Below are 24,564 nucleotides of genomic sequence, written 5' to 3'. Positions count from 1 at the left end.
AACAAGTTATCTAGGATTCAAGGTGCTAAGAGTCTTTTTTAGATCTAATCTCCTCAGCCCAACTGACAAATGACTTCCACAGACACCTCTGTCAAACATCAACCACTCCCTCCCAATTCCATTAATCTGCCATTGATTATTGGTCTGTTTCTCAATTAGGACAGTCAGAGACCACACTAGATCTTGATGACAGAACTGTAAATGTCTCCAGCAGGTAAATGGTGGAGTATGTTTCAGAAGTTTCTCCATGTTTCATCATTACTGGTTAAAGTTACAGGTGGTGGAAGAGAAGTTCAAGGGTAGAAACCCAAGGTAAGAAAAGTCTAGGAACTTCCCTACAGGGCCAATCTATGACAGTGAGGAGCAAACAGCAATTGTACTCAGGTTCTCATCTCAGGACTGTTCCCAGTCATAATTTCAACCATATAGTGCCTGACACAGAATAGACATTTCAAGTAATGTTTATTTAATGAAACTCATTTCATAAAAACATCCAATTTCCAGATTGGCTGGGACCTTAATGAATCACATAATTCAACCTTCTTGTTTTACATATGAGGGATTATGCCCCAGTAAAGGGGGAAATTATTTCTCCCAAGTCACAGAGTAAGTAGGAAAGCAATAACAACAGAATAAGAAACCTGATCTGCAAATTTCTGAGCCAGTACTGTTCTACACACACACTCATCACGTACAGATGGGATCACAGAAAGGAAATGATTTACCCATGGGTTAAGGGTTAGTAAGATACACAGGCCAGCCCACAGCCCACTTATTTGAGTCTTAGTATAATGCTCTATTTTCACTCTGCTGTAATTCCTCTCCTGATACATATGTATTGTGTGCTATATGTATTGTGCTGCAAGGGAACAGAGATCATAAATTGCAGGTGCTTAGTTTGGAATGTTAGGGCTTGAGAATAAAGTGCCTTGGGCTGGCCCCTGGGAATGAGGCTTTGTGCTTGATAATGGGGGAGGAATGAGAGAAAGATGTGATGAGGGATGGAAAGTCAACAGGAGAAGTAAAACCCATTATGAGTAATTGATGCTAGAAAGAAAGTATGCTTGGCTACAATGAGGTAATGCTTCTGCTCGTTATAGTAGAGTTGGTCAGATTATGAAAAATGCAAGCAGCCCTCTGCTGTGCACTCACTTCCTGGTGAAAAAGTCCAGGCCAGAGAATGAGAGGAAACAAGCTGATAAACATCTGTGGCTGCATCATCACAGTCCCTTCCAAGTCCATTATTTCATTTGCTCTGTCCAACAATCTCCTTAGGTTGGTAAGAAAAGTATTAACCCCAGTTTACAAATGCTCAAATTGAGGATCAGAAAGCTAAGAAACCTTCCTCCATATTCTTTCTCCCTCATGACCCAGAAAGTATTACAATTAAAAGCTTCTAGGATCTCTCATATAGGATTTCAAGGGGAAAAAATGTTTAAGGGTGGAAAAAAATTAGAGGGGAAGACAGGGATGGTAAGAGGAAGGCCACTTTCTCTAAGCAGTGTGTAAAGCAACAGAACAAGAACATAAGTTATTTCAAGCTCAGAAACTGAAGATAGAACTAACTGCATATGTCCTCTGTGACTGTTATCATTTGGAGATCAAAAGTCCCAGTATAACAATCAGTAGAAGAACAGAGAACTTAAGAGAAAGGAACTATATCAGCAAGTAGTACTTAGTTATACTAGAAATAAAAGGAGGGATTCTGACATAAGCTTATATCACCTGTGACAAATCAAGCTGTTTAAAAGACTACAATACTCTATTAATACTTTATGGTATAAAGAAGATGCACACACATATATACAATGAAATATTATTCATCAGTAAAAAAATGAAATCTTGCCATTTGCATCAATATGCATGGACCTTGAGGGTATTATATTAAGTGAAATAAGTCAGACAGAGAAAGACAAATACTATATGATTTTACTTTTATGTACTTAAAAAATGAAAAAGCAAACCAAAACAGAACCAGACTCTAACACAGATCATGGTAGAGATCACTTCAAACTATATAAGTCAAGAAACCCATCTAAGCTGTATATGTCAAATGATTGTCTATAATGCTTTTAAATAACTCTAAAGAAAAAGACTACACGTTTTTTTTTTTCTGAATAGCTTAACAATTCTCACTGTCAAGAATTATTTATGTCTCATTTTAAACATTTTCTGTTGAAATTTATTACCAATTCCTTTGGTCAGGTCCTCAGAGGGAATGGAGAACAGGTTGGCAATTGTCCTCCAGATGAGAACCCTTCATCAACTACAAATGCTGGTAGCTTATTATTGGCACTTTTTCCAAAAAATGAGTATTCTAACTCTCCCTGTGGTGACTAATTGCCCAGTCTTTAATCATTTGTTCTTACCTCTGCACTCTTGTGTGTACCTACTCACTGTTGGCACTTATTTATTGATAGTATCAGTAAAACTGAAAGCATTGCTCTTACATTTTTCTTGGTGGAGAAAAACAAACCAAATCATTCCTCTACCTAGCTTCCTTCCCAATCCCCACATAAGAAGACTATAAAAACCCTTTTGTTCCCACTTGAGCTTGTCATACAACTTATGAGTTAAAGAAAGCAATACTTTACCAAGGGCCCAGGCAAAACAGCCAATGAATTAATGACTAGAACATGAACTGGTTAGAAAGGGATTCTCTGATATGCAGCTGCTGAGGAAAATATGGTTGTAAGACTGCTGAGTTCAGATTGGTCTGCAAGGAGCCACTTTGTTGTCACTGATTTTGGCAAAGAGACATGAATAGGCCTTTCTACTCATGCCCCCAGATAGTATGCATTGCTTACGTGCCAACCCTATTACAAATACTCAGTGTTGAAATAAACAGGCATATGTTTCCAGTGCACAAATAGAGTCCTATTCCAGGAAAAATGTCTTTGCCCAATGTGCCTCCTTTTATCAAGTTGGGTATATAAGCAGCCTGACCATTCTAGTATATGTGCTGCCGAAGCGAGCACAACCTGACCATTATAAATCATCCTGTTTCAGACACAACATCAGAAAGGATCTATTTCTACTTTCCAATAATTGTTCCCTTCACTTTCTGCCACCAGAGTCCCTTGGAAGTTTCTCCTCCTCTGTGCATCTCCACAAAGAGAGTTGCCTCAGCTTCTGCTATGCCTGAAATCATATCATGATGTAGCTACACCAAAGGCTTTATTTCCCATTTGCATATACACAACTTGAAGAACACCTCACTTTTTTCAAACTTTTTGGGCATATAATTGTTATATGGAGAAAATGTACATATCGGTACTTAAAATGTACATCTCAATGAGTTTAGACATATTCCTACATCTATAAAACCATGAACACAATTAAAGTACTAAATATATTCATGACCTTCAAAAATTGCTGTGTGTGCGTGTGTATTAAGAGAGGAAGAGAGAGGGAGAGAGAGATAGAAACATCAATGATGAGAGAGGATAATTGATTGGCTGCCTACTGTACACCCACCACTAGGGAGCGAGCCAGCAGCTCAGGCATGTGCTCTGACTGGGAATCAAACCTTAACCTCCTGGTCTCCTGGTTCATAGGTCAATATTAAGAGTACTTAATGTAAGATCTATCCTCTTAACTTATTTTAAGGTGCACAACACTATTAACTATAGACACAAAGTTGAACAGAAGATCTCTAGAATTTATTCAACAGCTTAACTAAAACTTTGCACCCCTTGAGCAACAATTCCTCATTCCCCCCTCTTCCAAACCCCTGACAATCATCATTCTACTACTCTCTGCTTAAAAAGACCTCACTTTTAACTTAAGCCTCATCTTTCAAATTCCTCAGCTTTCATACTTGCTATCCTCTTTCTAAACTTTCTCCTTCCTTCTTTCCTCTTTTTTCCTTGGGTTATAAAGAGGTATTAGAAGACAAGAAACGAAAAAGTAAAGAGAGAGGAATCATAGAGTCACTGACAACCTAGAAGGTCAATTGTAAACAATCAAGTTGGCCATGCAAAGATGGAGAGAGTCCATAAAAAGAAAAGGGGAAGGTCAATGGGGAAGAAAAGAAGACATATGTACTACTATTTGTAATATTTTAAACAATTAAAAAAATATATCCAGCCCAGCCAGCTTGGCTCAGTGGCTGAGCGTTGACCTATGAACCAGGAGACCAGGAGGTTAAGGTTTGATTCCCAGTCAGAACACATGCCTGAGCTGCTGGCTCGCTCCCTCGTGGTGGGTGTACAGAAGGCAGCCAATCAATTATCCTCTCTCATCATTGATGTTTCTATCTCTCTCTCCCTCTCTCTTCCTCTCTGAAAAAAAAAAAAAATTAAAGAACGATCCTCCATATCAGGTCTTGAGCTATTCCTTGCTCTAGACTCTAGAGTCTGAGGTTATAAAAGTAGGGATTAGAATGATATATCTAAATTTTGTATGACCTCCCTTCCCTGAAAAAAAAAAAAAAAAAGCTGTTCATTGAGCTTCTGCTTTGAAAAGTAGGATGCCAATTGGAGATCTTCTTTGCAGTTATTACTCTGGATTGACAAGTACAACTATCTTCAGTGCTCAATTGGTTGGCTAGGAGTGTCATTCCTTATACAAGTTAGAAACTACTTCTACAGGCCTGTTTTGGCAAGACATTGTTAAGCACGATGAACAGTGAGCTAACTGGTAAACCATCTATTCACATGTTTAAGCTCTAGCCCCAACTCTGCTATTGTTGGCCCAGTAGTCCCTCTAACCATGGCCTCAACAGGGAATAAAATGCCATCACATTTGACCACCTCCATTCAGTGAATCTGGCCAATATTGGAAGAAGGTGAGCTGAATGCTTCTCCAACCACTTCATCAGGCATATTGATTGTTTCTCAAAATGGGGCTCTAGAACCTCTGCACCAGAATCACTTTCAATGCTTATTCAAAATGCAGACTATTGCATTCCTTCTCATATTCACTAAATTAGAATTTATGGGATTCAATTTTTTTTTTTTAATCCTCAATCGATTCTGATGGGAACTAATGATTGAGAAATACTGTTTTAGTGGAAAAGAGCCAGGATTTTGGAATCAGATCTGGTAGAGTTCTGAGGTCTGTCACTTATAGGTTCTATAAACTTGAGAGGATCACCTACAACCTCTGAGGTTCAGTTTCATCTACAAAATGGAGATAATAGAATGTAAAGTTCAAGTGAAGTAACATCTGTGGTCAACCTAACACTAGGATAGATGTCAATTCTCCCCCCTACCAGAGAAGACTCCATTTCCCATAGGTATCAGAGAAGACTTGAAATCACCTAAGAAGTAAAACATCACTCCTCTCCCCTCTGTTTCTCCAAACACTTTCTAAGTGATTTCTCCTTACTCCTAGACGTATTTTTGCTTTCAGTTTTTCACCACAAAATGGAAACACTTGGTCCAGTGTTCTTTCAAGAATGGATTTATAGTTAAATTATCTCAGGTTTTCTGGAAGTCATCATGCTTGGCACATAGTTAAAAACTCACAAATATTTACTGAGTGAATGCACTCTTTTATTTCTAGCCTCAACTGATTTCAACATCTGCATTTCAGTTTAATGCTATTACCACATTTCAGTCTCATAGCCCCAGTTTAGGTAAGTCTAAGAGATCAACCTCAGCACATCAGCAAACCAGATCTGCTTTTACTTCCACAGACAAGTCAGAACAAAATCCCTCTGTCCACTCCCAGAGACATGCACTTCCTCTCCTCAAGTTACCAATTCTTCTGGGAAAACCAACTAGCATTTAACCCTTCGGTCCTCAAACCATATCAATATGAAATAGGAGCCCAGCCCTGATTCCGTTTAGCCTCTGTGCAAACAACAAACTATGTGGAAGAAAAAATATAACAGGCTACCTTTGGGAAGAAACAGTTTCTCTGAGCTGTGAGATGAAAGGACTGGAATCATGGGAAAGGAAAAGGAGGAGGAGACTGAGCAAAGGGAGAGCAAATCAGTTTTTTATCCAGCTGTTTCAATTGCATTTGGCCCAAGCTGCAAATTTACCTTCTGGCCACAAAGGCTGATTGACTTGTTTCCTCTCTTCGAACTCAGATGTGAGAAACAACTCCTTACAGCTTGTCAGAAGGAGATGGGAATCCCAGCTGCTCTTTACAGGGATGCCTGAAAACCCTGCTTTACCTTGGGGAGAAAGGGGCGGAGTCCAACATAATGGGAATTAACTCCAAACACGCTGGAGGCTTCAACTCCAGCTTCAGTCATGCAGGCACTTGATTTGGCTAAACAGGCAATGAGTCCCCACCCCACCTCCATCCTCACAGCTGCCAAGTCAGCTGTGTGACTGTGTGTGTGTGTGTGTGTGTGTGTGTGTGCGCGCGTGTGCACACACACACACACACACACACACACACACACACTCAAGCGCCCACATTTGAACTGCATAACTGTCTCACTTCTGCATCTGCTGCCCAAATGCCTGCTGAGGAATAATGGTTCTCCCTAACTTTCCCCAAAGCACTAAACTATCTCCACTATACATATTGGGTAGCAGAAATTACTCAGAAAACACATGCTTGAACTGAGTATAACAGAATAACCTCTTTCCCCAAACTAATTTCCACTGTCTAATGGGTAAGGCACTCCAACAGAGAAATGTATGGCTCCAAATGTAACAAGGTCATATTTAAGAAACCTAAAATCACACATTGAGAAGGCTTAATAATACATTTTAAAAAAATAGGAGTACAAAAATAGGAGACAAAAGGCAGTGTCTAACTTATCCCAAAACATTAATAACTGCTTTAGTGTTTGGGAAAAGAGCGAGCTGAGAGTTCTAGAGATTAATGGAGCTTTGCCTGACACTCTGCTCCAACATAATGTCATCTCTCCCACCTATGGATGTCCCTGGCACTCCATATTTATTTTGGGAAACATTACTTTCTACCTTATATTAGTCTGTGTCGGTGGGGGCAAATCATATTTTTTGGGAGAGTGTTTTTTTGTTGTTGTTGTTTTGTTTTTGCATATGTGTCTCATTTCCTGGATACCTTGTGAACAGATAACTTTGCTAAACAAAATGAGTTGGAAGAATGAAGGGCAACTAGGTTAACTTAAAACAACATACTAAATTGATTCAAAGTAACTCTACTATAATGGCCCACTTTCTTTCCCAGAATGCTATCAAGGTTATCAGTGCTGTTTTCTAGATTTTTTTGGTAATAATTTAAAATGCAAACCAGCAATTTAACACATTCGTTGTACCCTGATTATTTTATGAGTTAATAAAGTGTTTCATCTCTGCTATGGATACAAGCAGGAGAAATATGTCAAAAATTTTTGTCATAAGAAAAATAGTCGCTTCCACTTTATGCAAAAGTAAATATTGCCACCCTAACCAGTTTGGCTCAGTGGATAGAGCCTGTGAACTGAAGGGTCCTAGGTTTGAATCTGGTCAAGGGCATGTACCTTGGTTGTGGGCACATCCCCAGTAGGAGGTGTGCAGAAGGCAGCTGATAGATGTTTCTCTCTCATTAATGTTTCTAACTCTCTATTCCTCTCCCTTCCTCTCTGTAAAAAATCAATAAAATATAAAAACGTAAACATTTCCCTTTGCTTAGTGACTGCCCCTGTCATTTGGGAAACTGATTACTATTTGCATATCTAAGAAAAACTAGATTTTACTTGCTAGTTTTTATCCTCTATTCCATATACCTCCAGTTACTTTAAGTTAAGTAATATGGAAACCTAAATGTATACTAAATAATGATAAAATTTTTTGGGTAACGTTTTGTTTTCTGTTCTTAATATAATGGATGATAGTTCTCTCAAAAAAAAAATACATCTTGTTTGCATCTTCTGGCACTGTTATCTTTAAGGGCGTGCAGTTGATTAGCATATTTTGTCACATAAAAATACTTTTCAGTCCTGCATACAAAAGAGCATGTAGGAAAGATTGAGAACTGAACACTTCTTGTAATTTATGTAGGGAATTAATAGGATAATATATTATATTTACAATAATGTTTAAATGGGTATTGCTCATGGATCTAGGGAATACCACATTTCTGTCTTTGATCAGCCTTCAATAAGAGATCCTGCAAAAACAATAATAGTGACAGATGATGCTGATACATATGCCCACACCCACCCTTAGTTTGCAAAACACTGGTTTATATAATAGAATCTCCCGAACAAATGACCCAGTGATCTCACTTCTGGGAATATATCTTCAAAATCCCGAAACGCCGATCAGAAAGAATGTATGTACCCTTATGTTCATAGCAAAGTCACTTACAATAGCCAAGATCTGGAAATAGCCCAGGTGCCCATCAATAGATGAGTGGCTAAAAAAGATGTGGTTCATTTATAACATGGAATACTATGTGGCTGCAAAAAAGATGTGTCTCTTACCCTCTGAGACAGCATGGAGGGACCTGGAGAGTATTATACTATTGATACTTAAAATAAGCCAGCCAGAGAAAGACTAGTATCACATGATCTCACTCATATGTGGAATATAATGAACAAAATAAACTGCCAAACTGACAAACAAAAGAGAACCAGAGGCATGGATACATGGAAAAGACTGACAATTCTCAGAGGGGAGGGGCGCAGAGGAAACTGGATGAAAGAAAGTGAAGGGATTAGCCAAAGAACATATATGCATAATCCCATGAACACAAACAATAGTGTGGTGAAGGTCAGGGGAGGGGGGACAGGGGCTGGGTGTAAGAGGGCAAAGGGGGAGTTATGGGAAACATCTGTTGAAGCATAGTAATGATCCCTCCTTTGGGAAAATTGCTGTTTGAAACTTCTGTTTTGAAGTTCTTTGCTATTTCTTGCTAGTCCCTTGTTCCTTAAGTCAACTCTGTTATTTTTATTCTGTAAAAATAACTTTGTTTTTTAGCTTGATTAATCTTATCTAATAAAGAGGGGCTATGCTAATTGACCCTCATGCTGTTGCAAAGATTGAGGCACCCACAGCCAATAAGGAGGGAATATGCTAATCGACTGCATGCCCTTAAAGATAACAGTGCCCATAGCCACAATATGGCAGCGCCCAGCCCCTCAATCCTGCCAAGAAGGCAGGCACATGGCCACTCTTTGCTCCTGCCTTTGGAGTCCCACAGTCACCTCAGTCCCCCAGCCACCTAGGGCTGGCCTGAAGCACAGACAAGCCTCAGATGTTGGTTGTACAGCCACCCAGGGCTGCCAGAGGCTCAGGTAATCAGGGCCAGCCAAAGCTTGTGCTGCTGGCAGTGGCAGCAGCAGACGATTAATGGAGCATTGTCTTCTCCTGATCACTGGGTTACCTCCCACCACTGAGGACTCACAGACTATGGGACCCTCTCCAGTGCATGAATTTTCATGCACTGAGCAAGATAAACTTAATTGTCTGACCTTGCAAGCTAGCCATCTAACACAAGGGGCTGATACATTGGTACTGATGCCAGGTATCTGTATAGATATGTACTCAAGGTTACAGGTGTCCATATAGATATGATATGTACTCAAGGTAACAGGTGTCTGTATAGATATGATATGTACTCAACGTTACAAGCTATCTGAAAAAATAACTTACACAAAGACCTAGAAGGATATAAAACTACTTCCTAGGTTTGTTCAGAGTTTGAGAGGTATTCTGCTCTGAACCTGCACACAGTAAATGACTCCTAATTAATTGGCTTGTTAAGGCATCTTATATCTAGCTCACTGATTGACAAAACAACACTGTAATACTGTCAATAATTTTTAAAAAATGAATCACTTTAGGTGTTTAGGAGAGGAACCTGGGATCCAGTCAACTTGTTCATGTAATTTTTAAAAGTTGATGCTGGTTGTGTAACAAATTACCCCTAGTTTAAGAGCTTAAAACAGTAATCATTTATCCTCTCTCACAGTGAAAACAAGATTAAATTAAAAAAAATTAAAAGATAGTAACAAAACACAGACAACAGTGTGACTATGGCCAGGGGGTGGGGGGCTGGGTAGAGGTGGGAAAAGGGGGAGAAAGTGGGAGACATCTGTAATGGTGTCAACAATAAAAACAAAGTAAAAAAAAAATCAACACTCCCACTACATTTCAGTCTAGACAAGGGATTAGCTATGCAACAACTCCAATGGACTGCATATTTTTGTAGTTTTCATGCTACAACTATAGAGTTGAGTGGTTGTGGCAACGATCTTATGAGCCATGAAGTCTAAAATATTTACTATCTTGCTTTCTACAAAAATAAATAAAGCTGACCACTGGTTTAGACCCACACCAAAAGAGTATAGTAGAGACATTAAATTAATTGTTAAGAGAAATGGTTTGAAAAATAAGAGGAGAGTGAAATAAGAATAAACACTGGTTACTTTCAGCTTTGTTAATGTGCCAGTTAACTCTCTCCATTCTTTAGAATCTGTAAAGGTAGTGCACTATTAATTAGTATAAGTCAAGTATTTGGTAAACCTATGAAAATGTATTTCTGTGCTAACCCTCCTTTAAGTCTGTGTTTATGTTGTTCTCTTGTATACCCTAAGTTTTCTTTAATGAAAATGTTGTCTTATCCAATAAAAGAGTAATGTTCAGCCAAAACCAGTTTGGCTCAATGGATAGAGCTTCGGCTTGGGGACTGAAGGGACCCGGGTTCGATTCTGGTCAAGAGCATGTACCTTGGTTGCGGGCATATCCCCAGTGGGGGATGTGCAAGAGGCAGCTGATTGATGACTCTCTCTCATCGATGTTTCTAACTCTCTATCTCTCTCCCTTCCTCTCTGTACAAAAATCAATAAAATATATTAAAAAAAAAAAAAAGAGTAATGTTCAAATTGACCATACCTCCATTAAGCCCACCAGCCAGGCCCATCAGTCAATCAGAGGGAGTATGCAAATTAACCCTAACCAAGATGGCTGCAGCCACAAAGAGCAGGAGGGAGGTTTGGATTTCTCTGGCAATGGAAGAAGCAAAGCTTTCCGCCTGCCCTAGCCTGCCTAAGCCTCCACTCAAGGCTACAAAGTTTCAATTATAGAGGGTAAACAAATCAAAACAGAAATGGCTGCAGCCACAGAACTAGCAGGAGGCTTGGCTCTGCTCCAGGCTACAAAGTTTCAATTGCAGAAGGTAAATATATTCCAGATACCAGGGCCTCCACTTGGGTCACCAGGGGGCTTGGCCGGCCTGAAAACCACCACAGGCCCCTCATGCAGGCCACCCCACACCCTAAGGAAACCCCCATCTTGATTCAGGACACCCTTCAGGGCAAACCAGCTGCCCCCCCCCCCCATGTACTAGGCCTCTATCCTATCTAATAAAAGACCATCACTCCAACACACAAGATGGCTGCCCCCATGTGGTCAAAGATCCTGCCCCCATGTGGACACAAGATGGCCACCCCAAGATGGCCAGCAGGGGAGGGCAGTTGTGAGGTACCAGGCCTGCAAGGGAGGGCAGTTGGGGATTATCAATCCTGCAGGGGAGGGCAGTTAGGGGTGACCAGGCTAGCAGAGGAAGGAAGTTGGGGGCAAACTGGCTGGCAGGGGAGCAGTTACACATCAATCAGGCTGGCATGGGAGTGGTTAAGGGGTGATCAGGTTGGCAGGCAGAGGCAGTTAGGGGTAATCAGGAAGGCAGACAGGCAAGAAGTAGGGAGCCAGCAGTCCTGGATTGTGAGAGGGATGTTCGACTGCCCATTTAGGCCCAATCCCACCAGGCCTAAATAGGCCGTCAGACATCCCTTGAGGGGTCCCAGATTGGAGAGGTTGCAGGCTGGGCTGAGGGACACCACCACCCCCTTCCCCATGCACAAATTTCGTGCACTGGGCCTCTAGTTAAGATATAAATTATATACCATATGATACACCGTTTCAAAATATAGAACATTGTGGTTTGATTTTCATATATTCACAAATTTGTGCTACTTGGTCTTTTGTTGTTGCTGTTTTGTTTTGTTTTTAAATACATTTTTTTCAGAAGGAATGCAGGGGAGGGTGGGTGGGAAGAGATCAACCAATGAACTTGTATGTATATATGCATAACCCATGGACACAGACAATTGAGTGGTGAAGGCTTGGGAAGGATGGGAGCAGGCTGGAAGAGGTTAATGGAGGGGGCGAGGATTACCTATGAAATACTTTCAACAATAAAGATTAAAGGAAAATAAATAAATAAATAAATAAATGCAATTCCTTATTACTGTGGGTGTATTTTCTGCTCTAGTCTTACAAGAGGAAGCCATTTATTTCTTAAATCATTTCTAGAGTCCATTGCCCTTGAAATTTGGAAAGTTTGCATATAGGTGCTTAGAAATTTAAAACCACATAGAATTCATGACCTATCATCCATGCAGGTTGCATAGGGAAGTGACACCTTGCCTATATTATAGTTTCAGTTTGAGAGTAAAAACCTAGAAATTAAACTTATATTTATTTTTTATTAAAAATCAGAACTGACAATTATTTTGTTGAGTTTCCTTATTGACCTCAGAGAATGAACTGATAGTGTTAACCTTCAAAGTGGTGTGCTGATAAATATTTAATAACTGGTTTTGGTTGGCAGGGGGAGCAAGAAAGTGCTGCTTGTGGTATTTCCTGATTTCCATGCTATAAATACTACACCAATGGCCAATTTCAAACTACCAACTTGAAGTCAATGAAAGTGGGGTTGGAAAGATATACATACATTCTACTCTTATGAGGTGGTACAAGCCAGTTCTAGCAACATCACTAGAATAAAATAGATCCAGAGACAAAAGCATGGAACAGACAGACAAATCTCAGAGGGAAGGCAGGGATGGGTGTGTGGGTGAGGAGAGATTAACTAAACAACTTATATATGCATGTATGATTTACCCATTGACACAGAAAATAGTGTAGTGAAGGCCTGGGGTTGGGGATGTGGTGGATAGGGTTAATGGGGAGAGGAGAAAGAGGACATATGTAATACTTTCAACGATAAAGATACTTTTTTTTTTTTTAAAAGACCACACAACTTCAGACACACTTCTATAAAAACAGGAATAGCTACAAGAAAAAACAGCCATCAAATCCTATTATTGTCTCAGGATTTTTAAGGTACTATTGTTCACAGATTTGTTAGTAGTAAGCTGAGGTTGGCTACTTATGCCTGAGGTTACTAAACTTTATTAATTAGGCTGCCTTGACCTAGTATGAGTCATTATCTTCACGATTCTTTGACCCTTGACTGTGATTTTCTGTCTGGCCTATCACAGACCATTGGGAAGATATTACCTGGTTTAAAACATTCTGATTCACATTTGAAAACTGTCTTCTTATAAAATAAAATAAAAATTATAATATTGGCATTTTAGGTGTCAGATCTTTCTCAAAGCTTTCTTCTCATCTTGCATTTACTAGTACAACCTTCAATTCCATTTTTCATTACCCTGCATTCAAGGTACCCTGATGCTAAAGTAATTATGAGATTGATTTGCCTAGGAATAGAAGGTCCACTCTCTCATGCTCTTGTTGATCAAGGTTTGACTAGAATTCTGCTTATATAGCAGGGTACTAAATGATGTTCCAGATACCTGAAAGAAAAATGGTCTCCTCCTAAATCTATCAAGAGTATTTCCTGTTATATTTCCTTATCCCAGCTCTCTCATCACAATGCTATCGGTGGTTTTGTTTGTTTGTTTCAGAAAAGGAGAAGGAGAGAGAGATAGAAACATCAATTGTGAGAGAGAGTTATTGATTGGCTGCCTCCTGCACACCCCACACCAGGGATCAAGCCCCCAACCTGGGCATGTGCCCTGACCAGGAATTGAACCATGACCTCCTGGTTCATAGGTTGAAGTTCAAACACTGAGTCTTGAGGGCTGGGAAAGCCATCAGTCTTTCTTTCTTTCTTTCTTTCTTTCTTTCTTTCTTTCTTTCTTTCTTTCTTTCTTTCTTTCTTTCTTTCTAAGCCTTTCTAGCCTTAGAACCCCCATGTTCACAGTTGGCCAAACCATGTGGAGGCATGGTCACTGGTAGCACAACTGATTTTCTGAACCACCCTGATTTATTTTTCAGAGAATAATCTAATTGAGGCACATGTGTTACAGTGAAACAAGAGAAATGGCATCCCAGAACCAACAAATCCTTATTAGTCTTGCCTCTGCTTTCTAAAGCAAGTAATGTAACTTTTTCAATTTAGGGATCTCACTCACAAAGACTAGCTTATAGGTATCCAGTTGGTTATTACAGCATTACCACACTTTGGATCCTTGCTGAATGGTTCAGTCAGCCAGGCTACTCGAAAAGACCTGAGTAACCACACAACAGAAGGGCATTAAAAGAGATGAAACAATGAGTGTGTCTCCTACCATTTTAGTATTGGTTAAAGGCTGAAGGAAAGGCATAGGTAATAGGATAAGTAAAAATGCTCAGGAAATGAGATGTAGAGCTCTAGAAATATACAACAGAATTTTCTACATGGTAATCTGATAGGGCTAGTGGCTGGCCAGTGGAGACAGCACTATGAACCAGACTACTTGCCCACAAAATTCCATGAAGCAACAGCTGCAGGAAGCAAGGACCACACAATAAAAAAGGCCCTATTCTATGAAACTGAGCATTCTTCTACTGGGTAAGCATATGGCTACTGGGGTAATAATTCCCCAGAGCATATTTGGGCAATTGCTTAGTGACCTGCAGGATATACTATGTTTTCTTAGCAGCTGTGAGAAAATTTAACTGACAGCCAAAAACTTTGTTCTATCTTTGGGATGTAACGCTGGTTTCTGGGGACATCATAGGCATATCAAGGATTCTAAATTGAAGACTTGTCTATGAAATCATTGTCATGAATATTTGCTGGAAATTGTGGGCAAGCATTCTTAATCTTTGCAAGCAGGATTTGCCTTTTTCTGAGTAATGTCCCTTAAATTTGAATAATAAAGTTGATCCTTATGAAGTAAACATTACCCCCATTTTCAGGGAAAGAAACTGAGATGTAGAAAAGTTAAATAATGAATCTCCATATTGTTTTTCCACAGTAGCTGCACCAATCTGCATTCCCACTGACAGCGCATGAAGGTTCCCTTTTCTCCACATCCTTGCAACCCTTATTCTTTGTCGATTTATTGATGACAGCTATTCTGACAGGTGTGAGGTGATAATTCATTGTGGTTGCAATGTGCATTTCTCTACTGGTTAGTGACATTGAACATTTCGTATATATATTTTCATATGTCCTCTTTAGAGAAGTATCTATGCAGCTCATCTGCCCACCTTTTCATTGGATTGTTTCTTCTTTTTGGTGTTGAGATGTATAAGCTCCTTATAAATTTTTTATATTAACCCCTTATTGGATGTATCATTGGCAAATATTTTCTCCCATTCACTATATTGTCTTTACATTTTGTTGATGGTTTTCTTTGCTGTGCAAAAACATTTTAGTTTGATGTAGTCCGATGTGTTTATTTTTTCTTTTGTTTCCCTTGACCAAGGAGAAATATCAGAAAAATATTGCTAAGAGAAATATCAGAGATTTTACTGCCTATGTTTTCTTCTAGTATATTTATGGTATCAAGTCTAACATTTAAGTCTTTAATTCATTTCAAGTGTATTCTTGTATGTGGTGTAAAAAGATGGTCTAGTTTCATTTTTTTACATATATCTGTTCAATTTTACCAGCACCATTTATTGAATAGACTGTGTTTATAAAAAATCCATTTATGGGTATATATCCAAAGAAACTGAAAACATTAAATTGAAAAAAATATATATGTACTTCAATGTTTATTACAGCATTATTTACAATAGCCAATATATGGAAGCAACCCAAGTGTCCATTAATGGGATGATTGGGTAAAAAAGACATGGTCCATATATGCAATGTACAATGGAATGTTACTCAGCCATTGAAAAGAATGAAATCTTACCATTTGCAATAGGGTAGATGAACCTAGAGGTGCAATAAATGTTAGGTGCAATAAATCAGCTCATGAAAGACAAATACCATATGATTTTACTTACATGTGAAACATAAAGAACAATATAAATTAACAATCAGAAACAACTCATAGATAAAGAGAACAGATTGATGGTTGCCAGAAGGGAGAGGAGTTTGGGGGTGAGTGAAAAAAGTGAAGTGATTGAGAAGTACAAATTGGTAGTGACAAAATAGTTATAGGGGTGTAAAACTTAGGATAGGGAATATAGTCAATAATATTGTAATAACTATGTATGCTGCCAGGTGGGGACTTGAAATATAGGAGTATTACTTTGTAAAGTATATTATTATCTAACCAATATACTATACATTGGAAACTAATACAAAATAACATTGAATATAAACTGAAATCCTACCTAATAAAAGAGAAACATACAAATTGACTGTACCATCGCTATGCCCAGAAGCCACGCCCACCAGCCAATCAGGGATAGCATGCAAATTAACCCAACCAAGATGGTGGTTAATTTGCATATCCAGGCCAGAGCGAAGAAAGAAGCCAAGCGCTCCAGAAGGGAGCAAAGCTGCAGAGAAGCAAGCAAACTGAGAGGGGGAGATGGGAAGGAAGCAGGCAGGGCAGGGAGAAGGGAGGAAAGCAGGCAGGGCAGCCACCTCAGCAGGAAACCCCATATCAGGAATTTTCCTGCAACGGGCCTCTAGTTGAAAAATGAAATTACAAATAAATAAAAGTTAAATGACTTTCCCCAAACCACAGAGCTTTAGGTCTACTAAATGATAGATTAAGAAAAGGACTTGGAGACAGAAGACAGGCCAAATGGGAACAGATGGAAGGGGCCAAAAGCAGTATGAGGGCAAAGGGAAATATGGTATGGATCCTACATTTCTTCTTTGAGAAATGGGGTGCATAAAGATACCCTTAATTAAGATAAGACTAATGGTAGATTGCAGTGTCACCTGCCTATACCTCTTCTCTTTGGTGATGAGCAGTGAAGAGATGTAAATAATTGAGTTCAGCTAGGCTATTAGAATAGAAACATCTCTGGAACATCCTAGTGCATAGTAAACAGTTATACATGTTTAGAGGAAAGTTCAGGGCTGAGAGTTCAAGTGTGGAAGACACTCCCAAAGAGTAGATGACCAAGATGCTTATCCTATACTAGAGGCCCGGTGCATGAAATTTGTGCACGGGGGGGAGGGGGGGAGGGAGAATCCTCAGCCTGGCCTGTGCTCTCTTGCAGTCCAGGAGCCCTCGGTGGATATCAAACTAATGGCTTAGGCCCGGTCCCCACATTAAGGCTCCTGCCACCACTGATGCACTTGCCAGCAGTGAGCCCAGCTCAGGGCTTCTGGCTGAGTAGCATTCCCCCTGTGGGAGTGCACTGATCACGTGCCATAATGACTGGTTGTTCCGCTGCTTGGTTGATTTGCATATTAGTCTTATATTATATAGGACTACAGGCCCAGTGCATGAAATTTGTGCACAGTGGCAGGGGCTGTCCCTCAGCCCAGTCTGCACCCTTTCCAACCTGAGACCTCAATGGAATTGGGCCTAAATGGGTGGTTGGACATCCCTCTCACAATCCAGGATTTCTGGATCCCAACTGTCCTCCCCTGCAGTCCTTGTCCTCCCCCAACTGCCCTACCCTGCAGGCCTGGGTTCCCTCCAACTGCCATCCCCCGCAGGCCTGATCTCCTCCAACTGTCCTACCCTGATGATATGATATCCCCCAACTGCCCTCCCTGCTGGCCTTATTGGCCAAAACTGCCCTCCCCTACAGGCCTGATTCCCCCAACTGCCCTATTCTACAGGCCTGGTTCCTCCTACTGCCCTCCCCTGCAGGACTGGATCCCCCCCCAACTGTTCTCCACTGCAGACCTGCCCCCCCCAACTTCCCTCCCCTGTAGGCCTGGTCCCTCCTAAACTGCCCCCTGAGTGCTCTCCCATGCAGGCTTGGCCCTCCCAACTGTCCTCCCCTACAGTCCTGATCCCCCTCAACTGCCCTTCTCTGCCAGCCTGGTCACCCCTAACTGCCCTCCCTGCTTGCCTGATCACCCACAACTGCCCTCCCCTGCAGGAAGGCTATCTTGTGTCCACATGGGGGCAGCGATCTTTGACCATATGGTCAAAGATGTAATATGTAATCCTATCTAATAAAAGAGTTATATGCAAATTGACCATATCTTGTGTCTTGGTGTGATGGTCAATTTGCATATAACTCTTTTATTAGAGATGATTACATATTACTTTAATGTCTCATTTCCCAATATATGACAGTCACTTTTTAAAATATGTTTAGGCTGCCTGGCTGGTGTTTCTCAGTGGTTGAGCATCCACCTATGAACCAAGAAGTCACAGTTGGATTCCTGGCCAGAGAACATGTCCGAGTTGCAAGCTAGATCCCTAGTGTGAGGTATGTAAGAGGAATCCTATCAATGATTCTCTCTCATCATTGATGTTTCTATTTCTCTTTCACTCTCCCTTCCTCTCTAAAATTAACAATAAAATATATTAAAGTATCTTTAGGCTAAAATTTTACAGTCTTTTGGTATTACCCAAACAATTTAAATATTTTTAGACAAAGTAAACACCTATTTTTCAATAGTTTATCAATATCACTACTGAGTTCACAGACTATGAGAATAACAAAAGACCTATTCTTTTACTTCCTCTTAAATTCCAATTATTGAATCATAAATGGTACTCCATTTGAGATGATATTTTATGCAGAATATTTGGTGAATTATATTGAATTGGTAGTATGATTTCTTTAGAGCTCTTAATCAGGATAAATTCTCTTTCATTTTTCAGGGTTACTGAGCTGTAGAATTAGATTTTCATGGCACTATTTATCTTTAGATGGTAATATGACAAAATGGAGATGAGCATGGACTCTGAAAGTTGAGGAACCCAAGCTCAAATAATAAGTGACTTTCAGTGCTAGAAAATACTTATATTTAACTCCACCTGTGTATGAAACGTAAACATAGAGATCAAACTTGTTTACATATGTAACACCCAATATAAGATGTAAAATCTTTTTCAAGATTTTAGAAGTTTCTTTAATCCCCCTTTCTGACAACTACCCTCAGAATTTCTTATTTTTCTGACCTTTATAATCATTGGTAGTGCCACCAGTTTATGAAATTCATATCAGTGGATTTATATGATGTGTTTTCGTTTGTGTCTCACTTCTTTTGCTCAACATAATTTCTATGAAATTAACCCATATTATTATTTTTAAAAATATATATTTTATTGATTTTTTACAGAGAGGAAGAAAGAGGGATAGAGAGTTAGAAACATCAATGAGAAAGAATTATCAATCAGCTGCCTCTTGCACACCCCCTACTGGGTGTTTTCTCTACCTGAGGTGCCTTGATTTTCTCCATATTGCTGAAGGATATTTTCATTGAAAATAGGACTCTGTTGACAGTTCTTTTATTTTTAGACTTTATGGTTTTTAATGGAAAACCTATTGTTATGAGAATTACTTTTCTTTATAAAGTGTTATTTGTCATTCAGAACTTTCAAGATTTTTTTGTTTTTATTTTTATTTTTCAGAAGTTTGACTATGATGTGGATGTTGATATATTTGGGTTTATCTCATTTTGTATTTGTTCTCTTTCTTAAATTTGAGGATTTCTGTCTTTTTACCAATTAGAAGAGTTTTCAGCCATTAATTCTTTAAGTACTCTTCCAGCTCCAGCTCCCTTAATTTCTTCTTGGACTCCAAATGTTACAGTATTTATTTATTTATTTATTTATTTATTTATTTATTTATTTATTATTTAATTGTTGTCATTGTTTTTATGACTCTACTGGTTCCTGTGGTTCTGATCTTTTTCTGTTGTTGTTTTCAAGCACATGTTCTCCCTATTCTCATTGGATATTTCTATTGTTATATTTTCTAGTTCCCTGAGTTTTTCCTCTGTTCCATCCATTCTGCTTTGAGCCGATTCACTGAGTTATTTATTTCAATTATTATATTCTTCTGTACTATAATTTTTACTTGTTTCTTCTTTATAGCTTCATTTTCTTGCTGAGATTTTCTATTTACTTGCCATAACTTCCCCCCCCCCATTTAAGGATGTTCAAAATCACTTATATAAAAATTGTTTTGATGGCCACTTTAAGCTTATTATCAAATCACTCTGTCATCTCTACTATCTCAGTGTTAATATCCATTATATTTTTGTTCACTTTTAGATCTTTTTTCTACTTCTTTGTATGAATAATTTGTTAATTGAAACCTAGAAATTTTGAACATTATGAAACTCTGGATATTTTTCAACCCTGTTTTATCTGGTTTTGCTTTGATACTGCTCTGGTGAGAGAAGGATGAGATGCTACCTCATTATTTCAAGAAGTATAAGTCCAGGTTCCCTACTTGGCCCAAGGTTTGTAGGAGTGTGTGTGGAGGTGGGGGTGGATGGAGGGATGGGTAATCATTATTGTTATGAGATGGTGGGAGTTCTAGCTCCCTGCTATTCTTCTGCCAATATCTACCCACATGGAAGGATAGTTCTGCCTTGTTCCTTGTTTCTATTTTTTTAGGTTTACACTTACATGACCCAGAACTGACTCCCAGCCTGACTGATTCCCACCTAGGACTGGCTCCTGCCCAGGACTGACTCCCACATGATGCAGCTGGGACCAGGACTGTCTCCCACCTTGGACTGACTCCCACACTTGACTGACTCCCATCCTGATTGATTCTCTCCCCACCCCCCAGCCCAAGATTGACTCCCAAGTGGTGCAGCCCCAACTGGAACTGACTCCAACTCTGATTCTTGCCCAGACTGACTCCCACCTGGGACTGACTCCCACCCTGAATGACTCCTGCCCCAGATTGGTTCTTGGAAGGGACTGACTCCCACGGGGCACAGCCAGGACTTAAACTGACTCCTGTCCTACTGACTCCTGCCCTGATTGTCTCCCACTCTGACTGACTCTCACCCTGACTGATTCCAGCTCAGGACTCCTGCCCGCCCCCCACTGGCTCCTGCCCACGACTGACTCCTGCCCAAAACTGACTCTCATCCCGACTGACACCAGCCTGGGACTGGCTCTTGCCCAGGACTGACACTCACAGGGCACCACACGGCCTGGCCTGGGACTGACTCCTGCCCTGACTTCCACTCTGACTGACTCCTGCCTGGGACTGGCTCCTGCCCAGGACTGACTTCCACCAACAGGACCCTGACTGATTCCTGACGGAGATTACCTACCACCCAGCACTGACTTCTGGTTGGTCAGCCTTTGATCGTGCTCAGTCACTACAATCCTCGGCTTTTATTAAGATAATAAAAGGCTAATATGCAAATTGACTGAATGGCGGAATGATCAGTCACTATGACATGCACTAACAACCAGGAGCAGACACTCAATGCAGGAGCTGCCCCCTAGTGGCCATTGCACTCCCACAAGGAGAGTGCCACTTATCCGGAAGCTGGCCTCATGGCTGGCTAGCATAGCAGTGGTGGCAGGAATCTCTCCTGCTTCCAGGGCAGTGCTAAGGATGTCTTACCACTGGCTTAAGCCTGCTCCCCACAGGATCAGGCATAAGCTGTCAGTCAGACATCCGCCGAAGGCTCGTGGACTGTGAAATGGTGAAGGCCAGGCTGAGAGGCCCCTTCCCGCTCCCCCTGCCAGTGCATGAATTTCATATACCAGGCCTCTAGTCATATATAAAGGCCATGGACAGGAACAACCTTTGACTTTTAAAGGATGGGTGAAGAGACAGGGGCCTGTGAAGAAGACAAAGATTGTTCAGTCCTATTTCCCACATACCTTAGTCTCTCAAGAACAAGAGCTGGCTCAGGAAGAACTGGTTCAGGAAGGATGTGAGGATATAAGGGTTGAGGGGGGACAGAATGGTTAAAAATTCTTCATTATTAAGAGCTTCATTGACCAACCTTTGTCTGGAAGTAACCAAGGATGAGTTGTAAGAAAATAATCTCACTCAGAAATGCAGCTGTAGTTCCGGGTTGTTTAACAATTTTCTTTCATTTTTAATGAGTTTTAAGTAGCCAGTGTTTGCTGTGGTTGGCAAAGAGCCATCAACTGTGGTACCACCTGGTTTTTCTTTTTGAATTTAGAGATATTTTGATGAAAAACAAGGAGGTTGAATGCAGATTTAAGCACCTTGGATTTGGCCTTGAAGAGTCTCCTGTGTCTTTTTCTTTTACCCTTGTGGAATACTGCCAGTTAAATTGATGCTGTTGAAATCATTCCACAAATAGAAGCCTCTCTGTTGACCTTGAGGAATCACTTTTACCCTTTCCAGAACTTAATTTTTCATCTAGAAAAAAATTAAAATAAAACAGACATCCTCATGCACAAATCATTAAGTTACAAAATAAATTGGAGGACATTGTTGTCAGTATTATACTAACGATGGGGCCATTATTTTTATTTTACGATTGTTTGAATGCCTATTATGAGTCAGGCACTGAAGGCACAGTGGTAAAACAGGATAGACAAGGTCTTTGTTCTCACAGAACTCACATCCTAGTGGGGAAGAAAGCTAATAAAACAAGTGAACAATTAATAAAACACAGTGGTATGCTCTAAGACAAAAAGTAGTTATAAGATAGGGTGTTGGGTGGGAATAAGAGCAACTTTAGAATAGATTGGGTAGTTGGAAGAGGCTCTGAGGTGATATTTGACATGAGACCAAAAGGATCAGAAAAGTCCAGGTAAGAAGTTTTCAGGCAAAAGAAAGACAAAATGAAGAGGTCTCATGTCATTAAATTACTTAGAGTGCTTAAGGAACTAAAATCAGTTTAAGGACACCTAGATGTCCACATACAAAAGAGAGAGGCTTCACCTCGCACCATATATAAAAATGAAGCCAAAATGGATAGAAGACCTAAATATAGGAGCTTAAAACCATAAAACTCATTGAAGAATTCTGGACATAATCTTCAGGACCTTGGATTAGCCAATGTGTTCTACATAAGACACAAAAATATAAAAATAAAAGGAAAAACAAAAAAATTGAACTTCATCAAAATTAAAAATGTTTGTGCAGCAAAGGACACTATTAAGGAAGTGACAGGACAACCCATTAGGATGACTAAAAATCATATATCTGATAAGCACTTAGTATTCAGAATACAAAAAGAACACTTACAACTCAACAACAAAAAGAAAACCTAATTTTAAAATGGGAAAGGACTTGTAGATATTTCTCCAAAGAAGATATGTAAATTGCCCATAAACACATGGAAAGATGCTCAACATCATTAGTATTTAGGAAAAAAACAAAAACCATGATGAAATACCACTATACATCTACTAGAATGCCAATAATAATAATAATAATAATAATAATAATAATAGGAAATATGTATTTGACAGGAAATGGAAAATTTAGACCCCTTGTATATTACTGGTGGGAATGTATTATCATGCAGCTTATGTGTAAAATAGCTGGGCAATTTCTCAAAATGTTTAAACATAGAGTGACTATATAATCCAGCAATTCTCCTAGGTATATACCAAAAACAAAACAAAACAAAACTGAAAACAGGTATTCAAACAAAAACCTGTACATTAATATGCACAACAACACTTTTCACAATTGTCAAAAGGTTGAAATAACCCCAAAGTGCATAACCTGATGAATAAATAAACAAGTTGTAATATATCCATGCAAAGGAATATTAATCATCCATTAAAAAAGGAAATTATGACACATGCTACAACTGGATGAACCTTGGAAACATTATGTTAAGTGAAATAAACCAGGCACAAAAGATAATATTGCATATGATTTTCTTTATATGAAATGTTCTGAATAGGCAAATCTGTAGAGTCATAAAATAGATCAACAGTCGTTAAGGACATAAGGGAGGGGATGAAGGAGTTATTGCTCAATAGGTACAAGCTTTCTTTTAGGAATGGTGAAAATATTCCCAAACTCTAGACAATGGTGAAGGTTCCACAACACTGCGGTTATAGTAAAAATCATTTAAATGGGTGAATTGAATGATATGTGAATTATATCTTCATAATAAGCTTTTATCACAAACAGGAAGTTAATGTTATAGGAGAATAGTGAAAGTGATAGAAGGGGCAGACATAGAAATTGCCTAAGGATACCATCCTCTTAATATTCCATGCAAATCTAAGGTTCATAATTTTGAACATACAGTGAGCAGCTTCCTTGGCCTCTTTGCATTAGGCCTAAGCCCTTTCCTTTTAGAAATTACTACTCTAAAATCAAGAACACAAAGTCCTAAAACAATTGGGTAGAAATAAAATGTCCCTGCATCTAGAGCAAGGGTAATACTATTACCTACCTTAGTCCCATTCAGGGTGGAAGCTGCCTCCCAATCCCAACTAAGTATTCCAGAGACATTAACAGAATCAAAGGAGTAATATAGAGAGGATACAGTAAGCTTCCAAGGACATGAAAGTTCGATAGCTCCCTTCATGACATCTAAAGCTCTACTCTTCAAAACTGTGGCCCAGGGACCACCTTGGTTAACATTAACAGCTACATTTATTACATACTGATTCTGTGCCAGGCATTGGCATTATGCTAAGTGAATTCACATAGGTTGTCTCATTTGAGCCACACAATATTCCAATGAGGATATTAAAATCCTTAATTTATAAATTGAGGAATCTGAGGCAAAACTGGGTCAAACCCTTGCCTAAGAGTTTATAGAAAATAAGGAGTACTCAAGTTCTGTCCATCTAAACCTTCT

General features: G+C 39.5%; 1 protein-coding gene across 2 annotated transcripts in view; it reads right to left on the bottom strand.

The window, feature by feature from the left end:
* LHFPL1 (LHFPL tetraspan subfamily member 1) overlaps positions 1-6,227 on the bottom strand; it is an 85,823-nt gene extending 79,596 nt beyond the window's left edge. For both annotated transcript variants that reach the window (XM_036454502.2, XM_036454503.2), the window contains exon 1: positions 5,993-6,227. The gene's annotated coding sequence lies outside the window, so the exon portion shown is untranslated. The remainder of the gene's footprint in view (positions 1-5,992) is intronic.
* Positions 6,228-24,564: the final 18,337 nt, after the last annotated feature.

Source organism: Pipistrellus kuhlii, unplaced genomic scaffold (genome assembly GCF_014108245.1).
Source record: "Pipistrellus kuhlii isolate mPipKuh1 unplaced genomic scaffold, mPipKuh1.p scaffold_m20_p_29, whole genome shotgun sequence".
In the NCBI taxonomy this organism is placed as follows: Eukaryota; Metazoa; Chordata; class Mammalia; order Chiroptera; family Vespertilionidae; genus Pipistrellus; species Pipistrellus kuhlii.
Note: the sequence above shows the minus strand (reverse complement) of the source record. Positions and strands in the feature narration are given on the sequence as shown.